Below are 26,549 nucleotides of genomic sequence, written 5' to 3'. Positions count from 1 at the left end.
TTAGTAATTTGATCATAGATGTTCTTGTGGTGATGACTTCCAGATTTTGGGGAATAATATATGTAGAATTATAGAAGTTATTGAATTGTCTTTTATTAATGAGTTTAAGTCTTCCGCATTACTTTCTGTTGATATTAAATTGAAATGTTAGGATTTAGATTGGTTGGTTCGCTCACATAGGAGGGTAAGTGTGGGTGCCAGTCGCGGCTCGGTTTTGGGTCGTGACAAGAACAGTGCAAAATCGGTGTTTAATTATAAAGAAATACTTTAATGTATTAATTTTTGATACTCATTTGACCCTCTTTAAATGAGATGCCAAATATCTGAAGGCTTTTGTATAAGGTTGTACATGGACTTCACATAGGTGGAAGATTAATCAACTCTAAGAAGTAATTTTCCCAACTAAATTCTTTATAGTTAAACTTTAACTAATAACCTTTAAGGCATTTATAACAACCAGTGATATGCACAATAAGGGATTTAAAACAGTTGTAAAACAATTATACAATATGCAAGTCGGTGTTAAGATTTATCAAGGCTCATGCTATCTCCTAATATAAATTAAAGGACAAATTCATGTTTTAAGTTTTTTCAAGACTTAACCGAGACATTAAATTCATTATTTCATTTAGATTGAGTAGGAAACACAAATAAACTTGCCAACATATATATCTTGAAATACTAGAGAACTCAAACATGAACAGTCTCAACACACAGAGATTTATTGAACTCAAGCATGAATAGTTTCATATTTATTAAATGATGAAGTTCATTTAAAATCATTGATTCTTGGGTTATAACATTAAGATTGTAAAGCTCAAGAGCTCACTATAAATTCATTTTACGACCATAAATATTTTCTAAATAAAATAAGTAACAAGAGCAAATCATTTGTCTCAAAGAATGACCTCCAAGTGTGTAACATACACAAAACCACAGTACCATAAAAAGAGATGTGTACAAACCACAATTTCCTTAAAACTAATAAATTTAAACATGGATGTTTATCACATATTGATTAATGAAAAACAATGAGGATTTTATCAAAATCGACATTAATATCTTTTTCAGTATTTGAATAATCTTACTCTAATACATAGTACTAATTAAGAAGCAACGTACCATAATAAGTTAGATCATTATTTGACTAGTTAGAGATGTTATTCAAAACTTACTTCACTAAACAGTTTCTACTTTCTAACTCATTAGTTTCAGAGGGGTATATTTTGACCACTACAACATTTTCAAATTCCTTCACAAGAGAGATTTCACAATGTATAGATTTAAACCTATCATGTTCCTAAATCTAGTATCGAGGGTTCTAAGAATTTTATTTCATGCATATATATCCTATAAGTATCTAGTGAATACTTTGGGGTATGAGTGCGGTGCTCCTAAATTTTCAACTTCCAAATGACCAAAAGTTCTTTTAGTTAGAAGCCGTCACAATTATCCTTTCTAAAGTTAGGCAAAAAATGAGAAATCCAAATCAGATTTTTTCAACTCACATTAGTTTCACTATTTGCAAGTAGTTTCGTTCTGTATGTTGCATTCAGTGCTCTACTCATTTAATTTGTTATCAAGATGGTAACTAAAACAAAAAGAAGAATTTTGGAACAAATCCAGGCTACTATTAAGGCATCATAAAAAAACCTTGGCAGTTAACACCTCGATCAGTTCATCTTTCCTACTAAAATTTAGTCCTACAAATAGCAAGAGAGTCATTTGAAACTACATTCAAGTGTTTTTTGCATCAATGATTACAATCACTATTTTTTGGGTATGAACACTATTACTCATGAAGGAAAAGAGTAGAATGACCTGTTTTGATACTTATTTATCCTCTTTAAATTTTGGGAAGAGCATCTATTTAGTCTTGTCACACATTGGTTTACTGAATTTGTTTCACTTCACATGCTCATCCAAAGAAATATATTTTTTGTGATCTCCTTTTAAGACCCATACACTAATTTGTATGTATTTAAGAAGGAGATCATTTCATCTGGTGTATGACTAATTACCAAATAATATAATATAGTGACAAACCTCTTCACACACAAGAACAAAGTCAAGAAAGCCATAAAGGAATGAATATTTGCAATCCAGTAAAAGTTAGGTCAAAACAAAATGAACAAAGTAGTCAAAAGGAAACTACCTTAAAGAATTATCCTAAATCCAAAGAATCATCCTTGTTTTTTGCAGTACAAACTCCATTTAGGATTCGACCTTTCACCTTTCATTATTTGTATCCTCTTTACTTACTCCTGCTCCTTCTTCTCTAATGAAATCACCTAGAGGAAATCAAAGGGCTGTTCTTGGCTGCAAAAGGATTATTATAGAATAAATGAGATAATTTTTTTTAGATAAAGCACATATAGATAGAGCCGCACTCGGATGTCATAGTCATTGTCATACATAAGATACTGATAGCATTCAGAAAATCTAAGCTCTCTGCTTATTGTCCCAACAAGAAAGAAAGATTTTCTTGTAGTGCACAGTAAAGTAAGATGCTATATCTATCTTTATTGATATGCTTATCGATTTTTTCAAACACAAGATTCAGAAGCTGCAAATATTGTAAACTTAGTATTACATTCCTTGTAATCTTCATAAAGGTAAACTAGGAACCATACTAAGTATTATTGACATACAAAATGTTCATAATATCTTCAACAACACTTTTTCTGAAAGATAAGCACATAGAGATTTAGCCATACCGTGCCAATTGTCAAAAACTCAAACATATAAGTGGGACCTACAAGATCAACTATCATTGCCAGTCCTTATTGTGACTATCATGACCAAAACAAATGTGAGAAGGAAGCGGCATAGTACAAATAAAGCATGAAAAAAAACATATTGCATACTCAATACTTGAGCATGGTACAGTAGGAAATACCTAAATCTTGTTTCTATCAAGGAGATGACATTCACTTCATAATCTTATTGAAATTTTACACCAAGAATTTCTCTAGTTAGGTTCTAACCATCACATTAATGTTCATCTCAGAAACCATACCTAACCAACACATTAATGTTCATCTCAGCAAACCAAAAAGAAAACAAAGCAACCAAAATACAGAAAAAATACAAGCCACACACAACAACAGAGATATGCAATTTGAAATCCTAACTATGACAGATAGACAGACAAAACACTTAAGAAGATTCATGCCCTATTTTGTTGAGAAAGAAGAAAATTATTGGAATTTCATACAAATTCTAACCCTAACTACGAAGAGACAGATAATCTTTTGCAGAAAAAATAATCGAGACATACCTAAAAAAACAAGATATGAAAATCGAGCAATTGAGATCTGAGCTAGGTTTCTCATTCTTTTGATTTGAACGAACAATGAGAAAAGTTGAAAGAAAAATTGTAGATCTACCCAAGATTTCTACTTCATGAATCTTTCGATTTCTTAGCTTTGTTACTCTTTTCTTTCATTGGAGAAAATAAGGTAGTGACCTAAAAGGCTAAAATACATAAAGGGGTTATACTTTTAGGAATTAAATAATAAATAGTTTTTTTTTTTTGGTAAAATGAAAAGAGGGAAAATATGGAGGGATTAGACAAGTGCTACACTAGATAATATTTTTCACAGACCGTTGGTATTGATGCATTTAATGCTACGGTTAAAACGACTGTTGCGTTAAAGAGCTCTAAGGCAACAGATATTTTGCTGATGCAACAGTTTAACTACATAATGTTCTAATAGAACCAAGATTTTTTCGCAACAATGAAAAACAGTTGCGGTAGCCTATCTATAGCAACAATTATATAATTCTTGCAAAGAATGCGTTGCTATAGACCCAATTTCTAGTAGTGGTAGAAAATCCTCCGACAGTTAATAACTTTGCACACCCATATATATTTTATGTTGTTGTTATCTATTTTTACAAAAGTTTATCACTGGATATTATAAGTACTTTAAGCATTAAAAGTTTATTCCAGTGTTAGTAAATTTTCTAAGGTATGTTGTTTTAAAAAATGAGAACTTTTGTAGTTAGAATGATGTGTTATCATCATTGGATATCTAATAGTTTACTCCCTTTAATGTATGTTTTTCTCGTTGTTTTGTTGTCTCCTTAAAATTATCAAGTCTATACTTTTTATTTACAAAAAAAAAAAAAGAAAAAATATGTTTAATCGCACATAAAAACATCACTATGTTCTAACAAGATGATCATATGATCAAACATGTATTCTGTTAAATTATGTAAATGATAAAAATTATTATTTATCAAGATATTTTAATCATTTATTATACATTTAAAATTCTTGAGATATGTAACAATGTGAAATCATTTAATTTCTGTTGAAATGTTCTTAAAACCTACTAAAATTAACTTTTTTTTCTTATGACAGTCTATCATTGGAAACTTTGTTCAAAAATATAGAAAAAATTATGTGTGCCTGCGGGTAAATTAACTAGTTATAAGTAAAGAATAGTATGAATAACTGTTTATTATTCCCTATCAACAAAATCACGATCTTTAAAAATAAACTTCAATTCTCATTCACACTTTTTAAAATGAAGCAATGCCCAACATGAATGGGGAATGACTATAAGAAAAAGGAATATGCACAAATGTGTGATACCAACAAAGATTAATTGTATGTTGATAGGTAGGTTTCCCTTTGAACTTTCCATAGTGAACTCATACCTGATGCACTTGATCCATCGGTATATGCGGTGTATTTGAACTATAAATCTGTGTTGTATACCTAGACAATATAGATCAAACAACTAACCTTTTACCATTTATGGTTTTCAAGGTAGAGTTTTGTCATAGTCTTGAAAACATCCTAATTTCATGAGTTCGTAGAGAATTTATCCTTGAAGCATCTTACACTTAACATTCACATAGGAGAATTCTAAACTCTCAATCCAATAGACAAACTATTTGTTCATACTTGAAAATTTTAGAAATCATTCAAAAACATAAAAAGTAATGTTATATTAATGTTCTTGAACCTTTTTTCATCATAAAAATGAATATAAATAATTGATAATGTTTAACCGTCATAATACCATTATTCGACACTAATTATATGAAAATTCAATATTTATCTTATAGTGTATTAATGATCCAAATTATACGCTAGGTGTAACATGTTTTGTAAATCCTCGAGAGACCCTACACAATCCACTTAACATACATCAAAAGAAATAATAGAGATACATAGTTAAAATAATAGTATTTCCTATATCAAAAGAGTTTTACAAAGAGGAAGTCTAACACAAGTATCAATAAGACATCTAATACATCATAAAGAAAGTAATTGGGACGTAACCCATACATCACATACATATTCTAAAAATGGAAATTACATAAAGAAATAAAGGTATCTCGGTCCATGGAAAATGAGGACTCACCAATCTTAGAAGTCAATGGAATTTACTAGCCACGAGTATGGATAGGAGCATCTGACCCGACATTAGTTAAATAATCTATAACCATGGAAGACAAGAGTGAAGAACATGTTTCAGCCATGAGAATGTACTCATAATATTTTCAAGTTGTTCCTCCAACATGCTTATAAAAGTCTCAAACTGTAGAATAGCACAACTATAATAACATAGTATGCCTTACTTCTTAATTTTCCTTATTTTATTTCTTATCTCCTCTTCTATGACAAAAACTTCTGCATTTTCCGGAATTACATAACAATCTTTAAGCCATGAATATATTGATCCTCTACTTAGTTTTTGGCCATTTACTTTTCTTTTTCAACCCACAGTATTCCTCTTTTTACGTGAAATAGAAGAATCTTAATTATTCTATGATGAAAATGGTTCATCTTTAGCATGTTGCTCTTTCTTCGAATGGCGATTTCATTTCTACTTGTCCCTACTGAAGAATTATCAAGAGTTGTGCCATCTTCTATGAGATAGCCTCTAATGGTGTTACCCAAAAACTCTTCTTTTAGACTTTTTCTAAGGTAAATTTCCACCAGATTGCAAGTCAATCGTGTTATATGAAGATTCCGACTTGCAATATGGTGCAAAATTACCTGAAAAAAACACTAAAGAAGAGTCTTAGACTAAGCCCATAAGAGGCTATCTCACTGAAGATGACACAACTCTTGATAATTCTTCGATGGCGAGAAGCAGGAAACAAAATCAACATTCGAAGAAAGATCAACATTCTAAAGATGAACCATTTTCATCAGAGGATAATAAAGATGCATTTGTTTCAAGTAAGAAGATAAATATGTGGGGTTGGATTAAAAAAGTAGGAAAAAGTAGAAAAAGGAAAGTAAATAGCCAAAAATAGTAGAGCAACAATACTTTCATGGCTTATAAATTGTGATTTAATTCAAGTAAATGCAGAAGATATTGTCATAGAAGAGGTGACAAGAAAGAAAATGGGGAAAAATAAGAAGGAAGGCATACTACGTTCTTGTTGTTGTACTGTTGTTAAAGTAGGAGATTTCTATAAGCATTATAGAGGAACAACTACAAAATATTATGAGTACATTCTCATTGCTGAAACATGTTCATCACTATTGACTTACATGGTTAATGCTTATTTCACTAAATGTAGGATCAGATGGTCCTACCTCCCATACTCGTGGCTAACGAATCCCATACTCGTGGCTATTCACTATAATTATATTGAATAGTTACTCTCAAATAAACTCTTCTAAAGGTTTAGATATTGTAGAGGGGCTTGAGAGAAGCCTATTATTGTTCATTAAGTGTATTGTTTTGAAAGAATGCACTGTTATTCTTATGAATCATGAGTTCGAGCCAAAACAGATGTGCTCTTAGATTCTCTTCCCCAAAAGTTGTTTTAGGTTATACTCTTTAAGAAAAAAAGTATTTTTTGAAGAACTTGAATAGTAATGTTGCCTGATAGATAGTGTGATTTGCATTATTAGACAGTTATTGTAGAAGTTCCCATACGTAAAACTATGCATTTGGAAGTGTAGTAACTTAAGAGATGGGGATAGGTATTGAGTAGAGTATGTTAATTGTGCCCATGTACATAGTAAAACATTAATGAGGAGTTTTCACCTTATGTGTTGTCTAAGGACTAGTAATATTTTGTGGATTTCATGATAGAAGTTAGAGGAGTTGTTGTTGGTTAGGATGAATTAGAGTACACGTTAAAAATAACAGAGGTTATATTGATGTTTCATTATGTTACTGAAGATCAAATATAAGTGTTGAATAGCTGACCAGAGTATTCATGAGGTAATAGATCAAAGTTAGGCTTATGATTTTTTAAAGGAGTTCCCTTGATATTCAGATGGTTATTAAACCAATTAGGAAATGATGTATACCGAGTAGGTCAATATTATGTAGGTTGTGAAGGAGAATATGTTGATAGGTTGTAATTAAATAGGTTGTGAAAAAGAATCCACTCATAAGGTTTTAGGAGTGTAGTGTTCTTTTGATTGACTTTATCTACTAGTTGTGAGTAAGTGTAATATATGAGATATGGTTGCTTTTGATGTTTAGTACTAGAGACCAAGCTTGAATATGAGGCGACTGTCATGATACAAAAAATGATGGCAACACGAGGGCAATAATATTAGTTTTGAGATTTGAACTCGTAGATTTCACATAGAGCAGGTAAGGAATCAAGGTGTTACTTTTCGATAAATGTGAATTTTACAAGTGTGGTATTATTACCCTTATTTCGTCATTATATTATAAAGAGCATTAAGAAGTGTACCCGTACATAGCCAGACTAGGTTTTAATTCAATTTTTGATGTTCTGTGTGCGCCTTTATAGTATATAAGAGTTATCAATATGCAATAGCCTGATGTAAGAATTATTTATTACTTATAAGAGTTTGGTCGGAGAGATCATATATAGTCAAAGATGAGCCTCTTAAAAAAGTTCAAGTTTCATCCAATTAGGTATATATGAACTTGGAAGGATGGTATTAGTGTGATAATAAGGCGAAGTCAAACTATTAAATTTAGAGGATTTATGAGTTAATATGGGTAAAAATTATGGAAAGACTTGTATATCAATAGAAATAGGTTAAGAGAAGCAGCTTAGAAAGAAGTCTTACAAGGAATTTAAGAACTTGCGCATGAGAGTTTAGTAGACATGAGATTAGCATTTTCTAGAGTATTAGAATAGTCAAATATAGACTAGTTTAGAAAAAATGTAATAGATGCATAGCTTCAAAGTAGCAACTTTAGACCTAAGGGAGATATCATAGGATGAGAAACTAAGTCAAGTATTAATAATCTGATAGTGATGAGTTCATAAGAATTGTAATGTTATATCATTCAATTCATACTCTAGCGTATTCCTCAAAGTTAAGTAATTACTACATATTGTTGATGTTTCTAACACTAGAATTCTATCCACAATATATGCCCATACACTTCAAGCATATTCACATCTATGCAAAGTTCCTAGAATAAGGGTCAAGGCTTTTAGCTCATTGATCTGAATCTTATTTCGTAATGTTATGGATAACAACAAAATATTATGTCATGCATATTCATTTATAATATTTCTCCAATGAATCGTGCTTATGATCTTTTACCATAAGATTTTTCAGTGATTCTTTTTAGTTTTGAGAGTGATGTTGTTGTTAGTATTTATGTGATGATAGATAGGAGAGGTTTGATGTTTCTTATTAAGGTAGTTGGGGAAATCTTATTACATCTAAAGTTATACATATAGAGAAAGAAAGAGTTGAGGTCTTATAATGATTAATAGTCAGATGAGAGTAATTAGATGGTTTCCTTTAGTAATGCATGAAATTTCAGTTGATGGAGACAATAGAAAGGTGGGAAAGTTTGACAGGAGTTGGTTACCTACAATCCCATTAAGTGAGTTGATGTATCGTGGTTTCACGATGTTTTCAATGATTTTTCCTTGAGAGTTGTGTGTGTCTAGAGACTTTTTGTAGTATTTTTAACATGTATTTATGTTTGTTTTGCAGGAAAGTTTTCCAGGAATAAAACGCAGAAGGCAGCTGAAATAAAGTGAAGAAGTGACCCACGAAGGCCATCGACGGTCCGTAGATGGTGGCTGCCGATTGAAGTTCAGGAACTTGAAGAAAACTCGAGGAAATCTAACCAAGTGTGGGGATACAGAGAGGATCGATGGTCCATCAATTGATCGACGGACCATCATGTTCAACCATCGACGAGATCAAAGATAGTCCCAGTACCCGAAGTTGGTCAAATTATAAGGATGGAGCAACAGAAGGCATCAACAAACCGTAAAATCATCGCTAGACCGTGCTCTTGGTTCATTGATTGATTGAGAAAGGATGTCATATAAAGGATGAAAAATGATTTGAAGTCAGGATTGACGAAGGTTGTCGACAGTCCCTCCTTTCATCGACGGTCTGTCTGTGAGGGTCGTCGATTAAAACCACATTTTTGGACAACTTTTCTTATTTTAATTCCTTTTAATTTAGGACAATGCTTTCTATAAATAGGGTTTAAAACTTTGTTTTTAGGGTTAGACATTGTTACTTTTGATCTAGTTTGTGTTTTGACATTAGGTTTGCAAACTTGATCATAAATTCAATTTCAGGATTTGTTTTTCAAGGTTTTCTTGCTAATTCAAGTTGATTTGCTGGATTTTTTATAATTGTCAAAGTAAGTTCATGATTTCATTCTTAACAACTATGAATTGTGTTCTTATTAGCATGGATAACTAAATCAACAACTAGGGTTGTGGAAACCATGGGTGATTAACAAGGTAAATCTAGCTAAATAAAAATACTCAAATAGGATCTTACATGTATTGATAATTCTTTTGTTTAGAAGTCCTTTTAACGGTGGTTAATGTTAGAACTTTCCTTGTTGCTACTTGTCGGACCAAGGAGTAGTCACTAAGAAAAGAATTATCAACATAGATTAAGTAGGATACTATCAAATATGCTAGTGTGGATTGGTGCGAAGTAACAACTAAGACAAACATTGATTATGATGCTTAATATGAGGTAAAGGTACGGGTTAGTAGTGTACACACATGTAGCCAGCCATGGTGCGGGGTGAAATTCTCTAACCAAGGATTTAGAGATACCTAACTTATCACTTTGCACGCAAATCACTAGGGAAAAATTGTTATATCTAGGAATACAACATTATGATCCTATGGGGAACACTTACGCCCTAGTTTCTCTCATCACTTGATAAAAACTAAGTCTTTGCTTTTATTTACTTGTTTTTTTTAGAATTATTAACGAAGATTTGTGTTACAAACCCCCTTCAATTACTTTCTTTTGGAAAGAACTTGACTAAACAACAATAATCTTCCATTAAAGTTATGTCTAAATCATTTTCCTCATGGGATCGACCCCAACCTAATAGTTGGGTTCTTTACTTGATACAACCTTTTATACTTGACAAATCAATAGTGCATACTGACCACTCTGTTTTGAGGTACTAGATGGCAAAGAAGGATGTGTAGCCACGATTTATTAGATGGGTTCTATTGTTGTAAGAGTTTGATTTTGAGGTAAAAGATAGAAAAGGGAGTGAAAAAGAATTTTTCGATCACTTGTCCAGGTTATAGGGTGAAGCTATGAGAGAATTAGGTGAAAAGGCTGATACTGATGATACCTTCCCTGATGAGCATGTATTGGCCGCTTCTCATGATTTGATTCCATGGTTCGCCGATTTTGCGAATTATTCTTCTAGTGATATATACCCATTGGACTTGTACTTCCATCATAGGAAGAAGTTAATGTATGATGTGAAAAAGTTCTTTTGGGATGAGCGTTACTCATACCGGAGTTGTGTTGATGGGATTATTCGCCGTTATGTGCCGGAAGTTGAGATGTTAAGTGTTTTGGAGTCATGTTACTCCTCGCCTCTAGGTGGGTACCATAGTGGTGTTCGGACTGCCCACAAGATTTTGCAATATGGGTACTATTGGCCAATCGTTCACCAAGATGCTCACGAGTTTGCTAAGTCATGTTATAGGTGCCAAAGAAATGGAGGAATTTCGTAGAGGCATGAGCTCCCTCTAAATCCTATTTTGGTGATTGAGTTATTTGATGTTTGGGGCATTGATTTTATGGGGCCGTTTGTGAGTTCTCATGGGATGAAGTATATACTCGTTGCGGTGAACTACATATCAAAATGGGTGGAATCTATAGCGCTTTTTAACAATGAACGGAAGAGTGTCACCACATTCTTGAACAAGAACATCTTCTCCAGATTTGGCACACGTAGAGCCATTATAAGTGATAGTGGTCTCACTTTTGCAATAAGTTTTTCAAAGGGCTGTTGGAGAAATATAGGGTTCTCCATTATCTGTCCACTCCTTATCTTCCCCAGAAGAGTGGGCAAGTAGGGGTGTCAAATGGAGAAATCAAGCAAATTCTGCTGAAAATGGTTAATGTTAATAGAACGGACTGGTCAAGGAGTCTTAATGACTCTCTTTGGGCTTACCGGACCGCATAAAAGACTCCCATAGGTATGTCTCCATACCAACTTGTGTATGGGAAGTCTTTTCACTTTCCGGTCTAGTTAGAGCACAAAGCCATGTGGGCAATGAAGAAACTGAAGATAGATTGGAATGAAGCGGTGGAAAAGAGGCTTAATGGGTTAAATGAGGTTGATGAGTTTCAACTAAAAGTGTATGAAAGTTCAGCCATCTACAAAGAGACGATGCAGAAGTACCACGACCAAAAGATTGAAAAGTGAGAATTTGTGGTTGGGGACTTGGTACTTCTATTAAACTCTATGCTACACTTATTTCTAGAAAAACTCAAATCCAAGTGGACGGGGCCATTACTTATTACCAAAGTTTTTCCACATGGAGCGCTTGAGTGGGAGAATAAAGAAGGGTGCAAAGTTCACGGTCAACGGGCAAAGGATCAAAAAATATACCTAGGGCATGCAGAGCATGTCCATGAAGTGGTTGAGGCATATTACCTTGATGAAGTCTGAGTAATCAAGGATCTTGCGTCGTGCCGCGACATTAAATAAAGCGCTTCTTGGAAGGAACCCAAGGTGTATCCTCTAGCTAACATTAGATTTCTATTTTCTTTGTAGTAATAGTCACATTTTTTTGTTTCATTTTGTTTTGCTCATCCTCATGTTTTATTTTTTTATATAATTAGTGTTGGCTAGAGATTATTTTAGGGACCGTGTCGCAAAAGAGTCTAGAAAAACAAAAAAAGAAGAGCTTAATAGGTGTTACATGTGCAGGGACTAAAACCAAAATTCTGCTGAGAAAATGGTCTGGTGCACTGATCTACGGACCGTTTCTCCGCCCTTATTTCCTCCCTTTTTCACAAAACATAACATCTCTTCCTTCCATAATATCTAGATTCCTTCAAACTCCCCAAATTCTCAAAATTCCCAAAACCCTATTCTTGTCCAAATTCCCCATCGTCTCCAATGGTTTGTCCGTTCAGTGTTCAAGTCAGGCACGTAGGGTCTTGAAAGGATCACCCTCCCAATCAATCCACTGCGATTATCAGGTATTTTGATTCCCTTTGCCTTATGAATATCATTCATACATTGTTGGAAACGAAATTTAGAAAGTGGGTCTTGACTTAGGGACAATAATTGGTTGCTTTTGCTTGTTGAAACTAGTACAAAATGTCCCTTAGAATGATAGGGAGTTAATTGGTTGTGGTGTAATATGTTTAAAATGATTTTATGATAGTAATGATAGGCTTTCCGACTAAGGGTTGTAGCATCAATGAATTAAAGCATGAATCTTGTGACATCGAAACCCTGAGGATGAAGAAAATGTCTTTGATTGTTGTTTTGTGCTGGGTAAACTTTTGTGGGTATTCAAAGGTGTCAAAATGGGGAATTGGAAACAAGGCCTGAAAACTATCTCAGGACAACAACACAAGACCCCATCGACGGACCGTTGCTGGATCGACGAGCTGTCGGCGGGGTCCATCGATCGACCCACCCTTAAATATGTTTAAATATGAGATGATGGAAGTGGACTACGGTCCATTGATTAATCAACCGGCCACTTCGCATGTCCGTCGTTTTATTTAGAGACCCTGTTGTGATAGATTTTAACAATTGTTCTAAGTGTTAGATGACGGAAGTGGACTACGATTCGTCAATTAATCGACAGGCCGTTCTGCATGTCCGTCATCTCGAATTGAGAGTTTTGAAGAATAAAATAAGATGAATAGATTCTAAGTGTCCAATGACGGACCCTATCGACGGTCCATTAATTCATCGACGGCCCGTCGATAGTGCCCGTCAACCAGTAGTGCAGGTCTTATCTGGGATGTGTTTTTTTATTTACTTTCTTTTGATTGTTTAGAGTGTGTAGTATGATTGCAATGAGACTAACAACTTCTTTTGAGGTACATATGACCCTTAAACCGGACATCGTTTATTTAAGAGGCAGATCTAAGTCCGTGGCACCATCCCATCAAATGATATGCACTTTCGATGATCAGAGGGATCTCAAGCATGTCCCTCGAGGCATCAACACCCTCACACCAGCTGCACGAGCCTCTCGGGTTACCCCCTAGAAGGTTGTTTCCAGAGTAGTCACTATCTCCCAGTATTATGAGGAGCGCACACTGACCGGCACACCGCGTGGGTATGCCTTAGGTTCTAAAGGAGCATCTGGCTCCGCAGATGCATCAGGATCAGGGTCTGCCCACTCTTCGGGGTCGGATGAGTCCACTGCTTATGGTTCCATATCACAAGAAGAAAATCAATTAGAGGAACCTTTCCACCATGCCTCGACTGATGACACTACTAGTTCAGAGTCTGCCCCGACACCCTAGGCAGATGTACCTGCACTAATTAAGGAGGATCCAAATCGATGGTGCGTAGATGGTCAATATCAGGTCTAGAGGGATGACAAGGTTCTAAATGACAAGGGAGTGATAACCCGGTTGGTGATGGTTAAGCGTAGAGTTCTTATGGTGAGTCTTCTCACAATCCCTGATATGCAGACATTGTTCACCCGCCACAGGCTCGAGTGGATGGCTAGGAGTCTGGGGACGTATAGCGAGGAGATTGTTTGAGAGTTCTATGCCTTCTAAGTGGCGACTCTTAGAGGTTCTTTGAATAGGCGGGCGAGACCCGCCAAATAGGACTCGCTCACCACATTTCTAGTCTGGGGCTACCTAGTGGATATTTCTGTTGTCACCATCAGTCGTTTCATGTATGACACCACCACTGATATTACTAGGGCCCCCGTGACTCCGGAGTTTGACTATATGTGGGAGATGGTCAAAAGTGGCAAGTTTAAGAGGACCATGGAGCAAAGAGAGGCGGGTAAGAGGTGTTGCATCTATCCACCAACGACTAGGGGGAAAATTGGGTTTTGGACCCAAGAAAGCTGATCAAGGCCGACCTCACTTTCACAGCCAAGTTCTTCTAGCTGTTAGTTTGCCACCGTCTATCTCCGACAACAGCAAATAATATTCTTACTTGGGATAGAGCGGTACTAGTAGCAGCCTTGGTGGCAGGTTTGGAGGTCGACTTCGCAAAGCTGTTGATCACGGTGATACATGAGAGGGATTTCAAGTCCTCCACTACTTACCCATTCGCGTGTCTGATATTCCATCAATGCAGGGATGCTGGAATTCCCATTTGTCCCTGTGATACACTCCGCATTCCGAGTGGAACATTTGATATAGGTCTCATCAAGGATGAGGCCAATGTAGAGCCTGCTGACACCACCCTGGCTGAGTCCGCCCATGCCAATAGCAGAGCTCCAATTCCTCCCAGTCTACTCCACCATTCACTACACTTGTCCCATTAGCGAGGGTACAGAAGTTAGAGGCCAAGATGGACACCCTGCTGCATCACATAAAACCTTGGATGGATAAGTCCATCGCCGAGGTTGAGGAGTGAATCGAGAAGATGGTGGCCTAGTAGATGGAGCAGAAGATTCAGGCGGTCCACCAGCGCCTTGATGCATTTGAACTGCGTGTTCTTGCACGCCCAAACCTCACCATTGACTAGACTAATCATAAGGAGCTTGTGTAAAGTTTGCAGGTAGATGTAGACAACATTCTGGAGTTGAGGGTGACAGGGCCCGAGACTACACCCTTCGAGCTAGAGGAGGACACTATGCTTGCTGCACTAATCACAGCCCCTATTGAGCCACTATCTGAGCTACGTAGTCATTCTAAGAGGCACCATTCTAGCTGCATTACTGAGGGAGAGGATGACCATTCGAGAAATAAGGAGTGTACGAACCTTAAGGCTGCAAGGCGAGCCTCTTTGATTGATGAGGAACCCTGTCTGATGAGGGCTCGGGAGATAGTTGCTGGGGTATCTAGTTCCAGACCAGATGATTGTGAGAGGATCACCATTGATGGTGCCAAGGTTGATGTGGGTACCACTAAGGGTGGCCCTACTTCTGATGTTGCGGGTTCTAAGAAACCAGACCCGCTTACTTGTTGATCGTCGGTGCTATGCAACCCAACTTTGCTTCACCTACCACTCTTTATTTATATTTATGAGTGGGGACATTGCATGCTATTTTGTTGGGGGTGTGGTAAATGGAAAGTGAGTGTTAGGGAGATGTCTGAGTATCCTAACTCACGATCCCCTCTTCAGGGTTTTCTTGCGTGTATTCTTTTGATCCAAGAGACTGATTACTTTACTGTTGAACCGGCATGTCGTAACTTGTACAAAGTATAAAAGAACAAAAAATGAATCATGATGGCTAAGTATGAATTATATCATGTCCCAAAGAAAATGCTTGCCTGAATAGGTGAAAATAAGTTGAATTTGTTGGCTCTAATAATGACATAGACATGCACCCAATGCATGACCCCCAAACTAACACCTAAACTGGGAAAATTGATATTTTGATAGAGCAATGAAGTGTCAAGAGAGTGTAAGGAGTTTAAGTTTATTTCAACTGTAGGTACCAAGCTAGAACTTGCTCGGTTAGTCCTGCAAAAAGGAATATGTGTTAGATTACTACGAAAGGATCATAGAACCTTGTTGGAATTTGCAAACATCTAGCCTAAAATGAAGTGAACCTAATGAAATTTTTATCCCTTTTTGATCCAAATATGTTGATCCTATAACACAATTTTCTTTTTTTCACCAACTCACCTTCCCTAGGTTTAATGTGTTGGCCCTGGTTCATCCTTGGACATGTGCACCTCGACTTAGGCCAAAAGCCTATGTTGAGAGTGGATAATACAGAAACTGACCTCGTCTTGGCCCTTACCCAACATTGGGTAATGTGTACCTCCATTCATGGCAAAACCGTAAGTTGAGGGTGGATATGATGAGTGATGACCCCAAATTGGGTATGAAAAGAGTTTAATGAGGATAAGAAAAGAGAAAGTGAGAAAGAAAAAAAAGGGACTCAGTAAAAGTATCAATAAAAATGAAAAAGTAGAGAAAAGAAAGAAAAGAAGTGAACAGAATGAGGTAAGAGTCATATCCACAAACAATAAAGGGAAAAGCAAGACATAGATGAAAAGAGGAAAAAAGTAGGGCATAAAAGACAATGAAAGAGGTAGGAAGCTTGGTCGTAATTTCAAAGAGGGCAAACAGCCACTGAAATGTACCATACTTGACCCTGAACCTACGTTACAAGCCAAGAAATTCCTATCGTGATCCTATAAGTCTAGTGTGGTGAACTTAAGCAGTGAAAATAAGGGTAAGCCTATGCGACAAGTACTAGCTATGTGTGAACTTGTTTTTGAGTGTGAGTGTTGAATATAGATCCTTGTACTCAAAGTTAAAATCACTGTGTTAAAAATGAGGATTTCTTTTGAAGTGAGGGCACTAGTTTCAAAGTCAAAAAGCTGGTGCCTTGGTGAGAGGAAAAATAGTAAAGGTATCGATGCATGGTGAGTTTGTGTCATTGTCTGATCCACAAGAGTTAACTTGTTGAACATAAGAGCATAAGCATGCACTAAAGCAAAGAACATAAACGTGAAAAATTTAAGAGAAATAAATTTTAGAGAAATAGTATCTGAAAAAGGTCATTGTCAAGTCATGTCATATCAGGCTTAACAAACTTTTTTGAGTTTGATGCTTGGAGGTCCATCTAATTATTCGCTGGTGAGTTTTCAGAGTCACTCTTGACTTGTAGATAAACCCATGCTGAAATTTTGAGGCCATCGTCAAAATTTCTATCCTAGTTAACTATCTTGCTTATCATTTCACTGTAACTGAGAAGATTGAGGAATTTTTGAGATCTTCTCAAAAATTCTATCATAGTTGAAAATCTAAAAACATCTTCAGTCTTGACTTGCTAAGGAAGAATCTTCTTCTCGAGATTTTTTGAGTCCCTTTTAAAAAATTCTGTCCTAGTTTCTAACGTAAAGAGGAAAAGAAATCTTACGGGAGATATGACCGAACCCTTGTGGTGCATATGTATTTCGTTCAGGCAAGAATTAGGTCAAATGTAGTTCCCCCCTTAAAGGTTAACAAAAGAGAAATTTACAAAGAAAGCGACCGAGGCCGACACAGGCCGCCTACGCATCTCATTCTTGAAAATTCAGGTCGAACGTAGTTCAAATACATAGAAATATTAGAAAGGATAAAATGGGGTGACCGAGGCCGACATAGGCCGCCTACGTATCTCATTCTTGAGAATTCAGGTCAAACATAGTTCATACAAAGAGGGATAAAAATTTAAGCAAAACAAATACAAGCAAATAGAATGATTACATGTAAATAACAGAAATGCAAACCGAAGCTTCACACGTAGTACCTCTGGACAGCGTTTGAGACCATACGTTTCGGCCATGAGGTTCCATCCATCTCCGATAGGACCAAAGCATCTCCGGATAATACTTTACAAACCATGTAAGGTCCTTGCCAGTTTGGTGCTAATTTTCCTTTGTACTGATCTTTATGAGGAAAAATGTGTTCAAGTACTAACTGAACGATTTAAAAAATTCCAGCTCTTACTCTCTTGTGGTAAGCGCGAATCATTATCTGTCCATATAGTTGACCGTGAAAAATGGAAACCATTCTCCTCTCGATCAAAGTTAACTAATCAATTCTCTTGCTCACCCATTAAGAATTACTCAACTCAGCCTCTTGGATGATTCTCAATGACGATATTTAAACTTTAGCAGCTATGACTTCTTGTGTTCCACATACCAGCGAGTATGGTGTAGCTCCAGTCTACGTTTTGACAGTCGTTCGATAACCCAATTAAGCATATGGCAACATCTCATGCCAATCTCGACGATTGTCAATCATTTTTCTCAGAATCTTCTTGATGTTCTTATTGGCGGCCTATACAGTTCCGTTAATTTGAGGGCGATAAGCAGTTAGGTTTCGGTGAGTAAATGAATCAAGCCCTTTCTTTGATCCTCATTTAAGTGAACGCTGATCTTAACCTCTATTACACACTCTTGGTCTCCCAGATTCACAATTTCAATTTCTTCAAAATTTAGCTTATGCTGATTTTCAAACTGCATCAACAATATATTTCGGTGCCTCATTTTCCACTTTATATTCATCGACCTCGTCATCACCTATCTCATTTTGTTTGCTGAGCTCGTGAAATGACATGACATTTGCACGTTTTAAACTTATATTACTTAAACCATAAATAGACAATGTTAGGAAAGTGAAATAAAGTAGATGAGTACACAAACAAATTTTCAATTAAAATTGACTTCCATTCAAATTTGAAATAATAGAACCTTTGGCTATGGCAAAGGGCCATGTTGGCTTTTCTAATATCATGGGGAAACTTTAAATTCAAGCAATTAAGAAAATGCAAAATGGTGGGTCTCGGTCCTCTTCCAGACCGCCACCGATTTAAATATGTATAAATGATGCCCTTCTTCTAAAGAGTTCGAGGAATCAGGATTGGCGTGGAGATCCAATTCTGCAGCATCTCCTTGGGATGATCATCACAGAGTCCATCTAGCTCGACCTCTTTCTCATTAACAACACTGATCTACTCGAAAAGGCCACTGATTCCTTCCGCAGGGTCGTCATGCTCGGCATACTCCCAGAATGGGAATGATTGATACAGATGTGGTATCAGCTTATCCAATTCTTAATAATTGCTCTTCTGAGCCTTCATATCATCATCTGTGGGGATGTACCAAAACCATATCTGGATCCTTTGACGGGGACCGAAATAGTCTCAATAATTCCTTGGGAATTTCTTCCTTATCAAAAACCGGGTTCAAACGCATTCTGCAGCATCATAGTGGAGATCATCTTACACACTACGGGCATAGGAGGTTGTGGGGACAAATCTTCACCTGTGGAATTTACCATCTCCATCATGTAGAAATCAGTACCTCGCGATATCTTATCAATGATCGGCGTCAGTCTTCCAGAGTAACTCCCTTTGCCGTGAATAACAATCTCTTCATTTTTCCAAAGAAGTTTCATCATCTGATTCAAAGTAGAAGGGAATGCTCCAGCCATATGGATGAAAGTCCTTCCAAGAAGGAGGTTATGGCTAGTATCGATGTCCAAGACTTGAAATTGTGTAATGAATTCTGCTGGACCCATTTGGATGATCAGATTCACTGTTCCCAACATATCTCTCTGAACCCCATCAAAGGGTCTTACATTGACTCTGTTTTGTTGCAACTTTCCCAAGTGAAACTTCAAATGCCTTAGCATCGAAAATGGTCAGATGTTCATACCAGATCCATCATCTACTAAGACGCAATTAATAACCTTTTGCGATAGACGACAGTGATATGAAGTGCCTTGTTGTAGGACCTTCGTTCAAAAGGTAACTCGTCCTCACAGAAGATAATTCGATGCTCTCGAATAACTTGGTTGATCATAGCACCCACTTTATTGCTACTTGTGCCCACGGGCACATATGTATCATCGAGAGACTTCATCAAAGACTGCTTATGGAATTGGGAACTCATCCGCAGGGCCAACACGAAGATATAGGATGGAGACTTCTCCAAATGTTTTACAATAGAATAATCCTTCGGCTGCATTCTTCTACAGAATTCCTCTACCTCACCCTCTCTTATTGGCCTTTTAGCTTTATCCTTCTTTTGACCTTCGACAACAAGCTCCTCAGGAGTATAACATCTTCTGGATCGGGTCATCCCTTGTGCAGCAGCAGTTTTAATCACGAATTTTTGTCTGACGAGAGTCTCTGGTGGCACCAAGGCAACATCCTTTGCGGGTGTCAGGATCACAAACTCTTTTTTGTCCTTTATGGTCAATAAGGCCACAAATTTTTCTAGCTTATCATGTAGAATGGTAGTTCAAAACTTAGTTCCACACCAATCATCGTCTGTCAATATCATGTTGATATTGACGCCACCATAATTCGGCAAAAGTTTAGTGTTGACATTAGGCGCAGTTGTTTGAAGAGAGACCACCTCTTGGTCGATTAGATCTTGAATATTATGGTTGAGGTTAATGCAGACTTCAATATCATGTCTAGCACTGTTGGAATGATAAGCACACATTTTGTTAGGACTATAGAACTTAAAATTGGTATCCACTGGTTTGGACCCCACTGGGTGGATATATCCAGTCGCGGCCAGGCGCTCATACATTTTTGTTCGGCTTTCAGCGAGCGCAGTGAAGTTCTTTGAAGACTTCTTCTAATATCAGGGTCGGGGAGGGTCATAACTGCCTTGTTGGAGAGGAGGCACCTGTTGATAACTTATGGTATTTTGACGGGGAGCTTGGCTTCTAGGATATGGATTTGTTTGGTAGTTTGGCGGTGCAGTTTGGTAATTCCTAGTGGAATCGTGGAATAGTGGATTTTGGAGTTGATAACCAGGAGGGGGTGCTCGGTAGCTCGACTGCACGTTAGCGTAGGTGGGAGCAACACCCTAGTAGGGAGACGGAATTCGGTAGGGTGGGGGATGATTTGGGTATATGGGAGATTGATTTATGTAATTCGGGGGTTGACATTGGGTATAGTGCAGGTTGGACGTTTGGATAAGTGGAGGTAACATCTTAGTAAATTGGAGGATTATTGGGATAACTAGCTTGCGTGAAGTAGGAATTTTGGGAAGGCCGTGAACGACCATCGTAATATGACAAGCTTCTGGGTTTCCCCCATATGAAACAACAACGGTTTCTTCTCTTTTCTTTTTCAACAACCGTGAAGATCCAAACGATGCGGCTACACGGTCTATCTTTCTTGATATTAAATCGTCCTCTATTGTCTCTCCAATATTGACTATCTCGGCAAACTTCGCTCCAACGAGCAACATAATTCTATCATAATATTTAGGCACTTGCACGCGCACGAATACTTCAATGATTTCTTTCTTAGGCATGGGCGGTTTCACCCTTGCTACTTCTTTTCTCCACCCATAGGAAAACTCCGTATAGCTCTCGGTTGATTTTTACTTCATCTTCTCCAAAGAGTATCGATCTGGAACAATTTCTACGTTGTAAGCCAACCGATAGATAAAATCTTTGGTCAATGCATTTCAGCTGGGCCATTGTCTGGTTTCATGCGATGTGAACCATTAAAGAGCTTCTCCGTACAGGCTTTGGCTGAAGATCCGCATCAATAAAGATTCATCCCTTCCAGCTCCCACTAGCTGGTCACAGTAGGCTCTCAAATGACCCATAGGGTTAACCACTCCTCCGAAGGTGTCAAACTTTGGTATCTTGAACCTGTCTTGAAGGTCCAAATTCAGATGAATACATAAGTCTTCATTATTGATCCCAACAATATATGGGACGCATCAGAGCTCTTTCATGGATTTCTTTATATCTTTTTTTAATTCGACCTTTGCCTCTTCCTTTGCCCTCCATTCCTTTTCCTATTCCTCATAAAGGTCCAACTAAAAGCCGTGTGCATCGTGCTCGGTAGGGACAAGAATATTGGAAGTGTTCCTTTTGTGAAATTGTGGAGCTACAGAGGAACTCAAGGTATTTTGGGCAGTTTGATAATTCTGTGGGTAAGTCTGCAGATTGGTATTCTTATTTAAGTGGTGGTGGGATTTTTCAGGATTGAAAGTTTTTTATTTTAATTTTGTGGTGGTGGAGCGGTTTGATGGTGGGTATTTTGAGGATGGGGTGGCATATGGGAGTGGTTGTGTTGAGGAGAAGGTTGAGTTTGGTAGGATGCAGAAGCATAGTGGGGATTTTGGGTAGTTAGATCTATAACCGATGGATTCTGAGCAGGTGTAGATGGCTGGTTCTGGGCTGGATTTATATTTGAAGAAGGAAAGTAGATTGGACATCTCCCATCAGCAGCGTTAGTGGCAAATCCTGGCGGAGGCAGATCCTGTATACTTTGCATTTCTACCCTCATCTTTGCAATCTATTCCATCAGCTGCAGAATCAAATCATTCTGGTCCGCTACGGTAGGTTGATTCACCAGAACATTAGTAAAACTTATATCTTCATTATTATCCCCCATAACCGTCTTTCCTTTTTTTGAGCTTTGTCTAGGAAAGGAATTTGCGGGACCTTTTGATCTGGTGAAATATTGATGATCTGCCTACTTTCAGTAGACACTGATAAGTTTCATAGTACCTGAGAGGGAAAACAACTCAAAAGCGTTTGTCAGTGCAAATTTAGAATACTAAATGCATAATTTTACACATAGAGAAGATAAACAGACAAGTTTCTTTGTTTAAGGATATCTTCCATTCATGATTAGGTACGGAAACATATTATTTAACAAGAACGAATTTGCTTGTTTTAGTTTTTACACTGTCTCAGGAAGGCTAAATCACGTTGACCTACAGTTTTGTTGTAGTTTCTCTTTGGCGTCTGTTGATCTGGACTTTGTATCTTATTGTAACATAAAGGGGGAATGAAAATTTTTAAAGATAGGGTCCGGGCCTGGGAAGGCTGCCTACGTATGTCACAAGGAGAATTCAGGCCCAACGTAGTTCGAGTTAAACATAAAAAATTTTCGTAAATTTGTTCATTACGATTACAAGGAAATCGAACGGCAACAATAGAGATCTTAAAGATAAAATGATGACGACACGCTAGTCATTTTCCTTCTTGTTGTAGCATAAGTCTCCTCCTTTCAGATGGCCCAGGAATGGAGGTTTGTTGACAATTTCCTTGCCGTTGTCTTCCCCAGTCGCTGCACGGTGCGCATTATCACGACCACTATTAGCCCCCTTGCACGTAGACGAGGTATTTTCACGCATTTCCTGAATTTTATCAATCATGTTGCTATGGAAAGCTTTGTTCTTCTTCCTCAATGCGGCCATCCTTTCCCTCAAGGATATGAATTCTTCCCTTTCAACTGTTAGCTTTTTATCAAGTGACAGGCTTTTAGCTAACAGATCGACAGCCTACGATTCTATCCTCGCCTCTCTCGCATCTCTTTCTTGTACTTCCAACTGAAGCATGTCCATCTTATCTCGAAAGTCCTCTGTCTCCGTATCAACATCTTTATTTATCTACATCTGTGATGCCAGATTCTCATCGAGTGTACCGGTTGCAGCTTTGTAGATTGCGGTGGCCATGTCGACTCTGATCCCTTCCTCTTTGGCTTGTTGAATTTCCCGAGTGATCTGTCCTTTCTTTCTTTGTAGTTCTTATCCAGTGAGTTCCATCTGGATGTTCTTACATTTTTCCATAGCAGTAATTTTTGCCTTTCCTGAGACAGTAGAATGATGTTTTACGATTTGTGGTATAGGATGTGTCTTTTGAATGAGAAACTTAAGACTCGGACATTTTGTAAGAGGGACTTGTTTGTATATATCTTCTGGAAATTTCTTGATAGGAGTGAGTTTACGATATCCTCATTCATAGAAACATAACACATAAGCAGTTAAACATACATATCGCGTTCTAAACATGGTTCTGACCCTTTTATGACAAAGGTACGCCTAACTAATTGAAGGATGTATATGCCATTTGAAACATTTCATTGCCCTAAAACTCAAATTTATACAAAATTTAATAAAGATGAATGGGAATACATACCGGGGAAAACGAGATACAAAATAATCAGTCCCACGCAGGGGTACAATCCTATACGATGCTTCCATAAAGACTTCACTGTAGAACTTGTCGTCTTCGGATTCCAATGTCTTGAGATAGTAGGTTGTGAATGTTTGTTCAACTAGCATAAACAATGATCTAATTCTTACCCCACTAGACAATGATTTTTCAAACAACGTATACATCCTTCAGACATAAAAATATAATTTGAATGTCCATTTTTTGGAAATTTGGGCCAAGTAGACAAAAGGTGAGCTTCTAATGGGCCCCACACGCCTTGGGTGTTTGGTCATGTTAGTTCAAGTGCTTCTAAATTCGTAATTTTGGCTCTGCTCTATGCTAGTTGACTAGGAGTGGCTAATAAAAAGACTGGGAACCCAAACAGACAAGTTGGGCTGGAACTCGCGACAACCATTGGACGCATGCTGAACCAATAAAATTGCCGCTAATTTTAAAAATGTGCGGGTATAAAAAAGTTCGGCAGCAGTCCGCGAACAATAATTTAATATGCTAAACATACTTCAGAAATATGCCATGATATGCAATGCCAGTTTATAATTTAAGCAATATAATTCCATATAAACAGTTTAATAAATATAATTAGTCCAAATAGTCAAATCATTTTGGTTAGAACTTAATTAATTCCCAGTGGAGTCGCCATTTATTTTTTACGAATATATATATATATAGTAGAAGAAATGACTAAGCTTTGAAAAATAAATTAATCTTATGATTTAAGAAAAAATTTACTTTCCGAATTAACAGAGTCGCCACTAGATCTTTTAGTAATAAATCAATAAATTTAAAATTATTTTTCAAAAGATTTTAAATAGATAAAAATTAGTGAAAAGGGGTTCGAAGATGAAATGTACATTTTGAGAAAGTATTATGCCCTCAGAATGGCCGCTAACTCACGGTTGATCAGCGATTTGACTAAAATGACTATGAATTTTCCAAAATTTATCAAATAAAGTTAATTTTTTATCATTTCTATTACTTAAGATTATTTTTTTTTTTATTAATTAGTGAAAAGAAAGAGATAACTTTAATAGAGAGTGACTAAAGGTAGCTGATTAGAATTAGAATAATAATAAAATAAAGATTAAGTAACCTATAAAAAAACAAATTTTTACATTACTAATTTATCATTCATCATTTAAATTTTTTCATCTATTTTTTAGGAAAAATAACTAAGGGGACAACCTAATGGGATAAACTTAAGGTTTGACAAAACCAAGAAGTAGAAATAAAACCAACTAAATTATATGTACAAAATAAATTTTTAATATATGTATATAAATGAAAATGAATGGCTATCTTTGAAAATAAATTAAATTTAAACCAAAATCTTAGTCAATCATGAACAAAAAAAGAGAGGAAGAGGGATAGAAAAATTAATTTGGGCTGATTAGCACAAATCCACAAATCTTATGGGCCCAACATGTTCCCCTGTCATATTGATAAGTGGAACTTGACCCTTGTCATTTTTCTTTTTAAACCTGCACTTTAAACATTGGGATTATTTTCCCTCGAAAATATGTATACAATTTGTATATAATGCTCCATAAACGGCGTATCCAACCCATTTGCGCCTTCCAAGACCTGCATTTTTTGTTGAAATTTATGCACTGCATTTTTGACATGCTTTTTCACGTCTCTGCGCCTACATATTGTATATTTGATACGCTCAAACTTACTTTTTAAAAAAGAAGTAAAGCAGTCATATCAAGTAAAGCACCCAACTAATGAGGTTGGGGTTGATGCCACGAGAAAATTAGTTCAGACTTAACTTTATTCTATTATTACTATTATTTAGTCAATTATTTCCTTAGAAAACAAAAGACAAAAAGGGGAATTTTGTTTCTAAATTAATCAAAATAATTAACTAAACTAAAGTAAACAACTAACAGTTTTAAATCTCGGAGCATAATCAATTAATAATAATAACTAGGGCTTAAGTTTTCCCCATAGGTTCCTAACTCGATACTTCTAACTAGAGAATTTCACTCCTCACCTTGGTCCGACTACGTGTGTTGCTATACTAACCCCTACCTTTACCTCATATTAAGCATTGTATTCGATATTTGGTTATGTTATTACCTTGTACCAACCAACACTAGCCTATTAGATAGTGTACACTAAATCTATGTTGATAATTCTTTTCCTATTATCTACCTCCTTGGTCCGTCAAGTAGCATTAAGGACAGTTCTAACCTTGGCCATCCATTAAAAAGACATCTAAATGAAAGAATTATCAATACATGCAAGACACTATTATAGAATTGCTATTTTAGTTAGATTTTACCTCGTTATTCACCCATATTTCCACAACCCTAGTTATGGACTTTAGTTTCCCATGGTCATAATCACAATATTCATATATTAAATATAAAAATTCATGCACTTACTTTAATGAGAAAAAGAATAAAATCCAGAAATTCACTTGATTAATCAACAAAAGCACCAACAATAAATTCCATAAAAAATGTATCAATTACTGAAATTAACCCTTCAATACTTGAACAAGAGAACAAAAGATTATCCAAAAGTCTAACTACCAAAAAGTCTAAACCGAAACACGAGGTTTTTCGATCTATTTATAATAAAAACCAAAACCTAATAAAAGAAGGATTCTAATAACTGAAAATCTGTCAAAACGCGTCAAAGTCGACGGACAGTCGTGGTCACGTCGGGCCGTCATGGCCTCCGTCGTCCAATACTTCAAAAATTCTTCTG

General features: G+C 36.5%; 1 long non-coding RNA gene across 2 annotated transcripts in view; it reads right to left on the bottom strand.

Moving 5' to 3' along the window:
* Nucleotides 1–3,511, bottom strand: part of LOC114074854 — a 21,422-nt gene extending 17,911 nt beyond the window's left edge. The window contains exons 1-2 of one of the 2 annotated variants that reach the window (XR_003575155.1): nucleotides 3,281–3,511; nucleotides 2,156–2,319 (exon numbers count right to left, since the gene is read on the bottom strand). This is a non-coding gene — a long non-coding RNA (uncharacterized LOC114074854). The remainder of the gene's footprint in view (nucleotides 1–2,155; nucleotides 2,320–3,280) is intronic. The other variant, XR_003575154.1, reaches the window with a different exon arrangement.
* Between the last annotated feature and the right edge of the window lie 23,038 nt (nucleotides 3,512–26,549).

Source organism: Solanum pennellii, chromosome 11 (assembly GCF_001406875.1).
Source record: "Solanum pennellii chromosome 11, SPENNV200".
Taxonomy (NCBI): Eukaryota; Viridiplantae; Streptophyta; class Magnoliopsida; order Solanales; family Solanaceae; genus Solanum; species Solanum pennellii.
The sequence above is the reverse complement of the archived record's forward strand: the minus strand, read 5'-3'. Positions and strand labels throughout refer to the sequence as shown.